A 1,908-nucleotide genomic window follows, 5' to 3' on the forward strand; every position below is an offset into this window, starting at 1 on the left:
TAGGTAGGCAATGATGGAGAAGGCCACGTACGCGATGGCCCGGACCCAGCCCTTGTCGAACCCGAGGTCCTCGGTAAGCCTGGAGGAGTTGCCAGAGAGGAAGGAGGAGGGGGGAAAGGCAGGGATATCAGGCGTCGTCATCTTTTGACGCTTTGAATCTCCTCTTCCATCCTCTTGGGATGATGATTCGCCGAGAATCATTCGTCTTGCCACGGAGCATGGCGCTTAGCTTCCTTGTGGTCCCCATTGGCCTCCTTTTCCCTCCCCTCCCTCCTCCCTGTCTTCCCATTTCTCGCCCTCCGCAGCAATGAATTTGCCGAGAACAACTCGTCTTGCGACGGAGGTTCCAGTTTCTCCTCCCCTTGACCCCGGCGGCCTCCTCTTTCCTCCCCTCCCTCCTCCCTCCCTTCCTACTTGTCCCGGACACGGTAGCACGCAGGCACCAACGCGTATACCCAGGGGGCTTCCAAGAGGGCAATGAAGAAGGAAATGAAAAACATGGCTATTTGTACGCCTTTTAAAGCGGGAAGGTGGGGGAGAAAAAGGGAATGAGGGAGGCATAGAGGGGAGAGAGGGAGTCCCGGGGGCGGGAGGGCGACGTACCGATGGTTTTGTGTAAGATAAACCCAAGGATGGAGATGCCAAAGACCAAAAATGGAAGAAAACGCCCTACGAAGGCACTGTACCTGCAGTGTTCGACGTTATACGTGATGTATGTGTGTATTACAAGCGGGTTATAGACACCGATATGAGGAGGTGAGCATCGCCTGGGTTGCATGGCAGCAGCATAGCATTTATAAAGCACACGTACCTCTCCCACGGATGTGCGTGTAATTCGTCTGTCAATGTGATGGCCATCCTTTCAATTGATGCCCAGCCTGTGTTCAATAGTATTGACGTCTCAAATTTCAGTCCAGTGCTCAGACAGACCGGAAGAAGAACAATGAGGCGCGAGGATAGGCTGCAATAGGTCTTGACGCCCCTCTTTTTCCACATCGCAGTATTGCATGTGTCGGAAGGCAAGGGCGCCCGCGTGTAACATCTCTTTAGAACCAAATCTCAGTGGAAAGCGACCTGCTGGGCTTCAGACACACTTCTTTACACTTTTATGTGCGACCAAAAACAAGCGTGCTAGGCCGGGGGGGCACTGAGAAGATCGGAACGGTCCAGGCGCTTCTGTTCCCCTTGAAGGGAAAAAAGGGCCTTGCTGAGGCACTTGGAGCACAAAGCACACAGACCCCATGGGTGTTATCACGTCGTATGGCTTATTATGTCGGCCGTCGGGTGGTGTGTCACCAACCTGATCTTTTTGAGTAACTAGTTTCGTCGCTGCTTCTCCTCTCTACCCGCATAGAGGAGGCCGTGCATTAGGTATCGATAAACGGGCACCCCCCGTGACAAAACCCCTGATTGCTTGCCTTGTCGTCTTTGTGAAGTATCGTATTTGTGTGGGACGCATGATGTTTAGTGCACAATGAAGGAAACCGTCGGAGCGGTACAGGCCCACAACGCCCTCAATGGAACATCAAGTCTCGCCTCCCCTCACCATGCCTTGCAGCGTGCTCATTCCATCCACACCTGACACTCCACACCTATGCACAGCGCCCCTTTTTTTAAACTTTACCAATTCCACCGTCCATCCCTTGCAGCTGTAAACTCCGTCTTTCCTCTCGCCCGGTCATGCCTCTTCTCCACGCCGCATCCTCCCTCCTCCCCCTCCTCCTTTCCTCCTCCTTCCTCCACCACCTCCACGCTTTCACTCCCTCCTCGCCGCCGACGTGCCCCTCCAAAGGCTTATGTCTCTCCTTCTCCCTCTTTCCCGGGTCAACACCATCCACCCGATCCTCCTCCTCTTTCCTTTCCGTCTCCCACGGGCACAGTCCTCCCCCTCCCCCTCCTCCCCCTCCT

Source organism: Nannochloropsis gaditana (assembly GCF_000240725.1).
Source record: "Nannochloropsis gaditana CCMP526 unplaced genomic scaffold scaffold197, whole genome shotgun sequence".
Classification (NCBI taxonomy): Eukaryota; class Eustigmatophyceae; order Eustigmatales; family Monodopsidaceae; genus Microchloropsis; species Microchloropsis gaditana.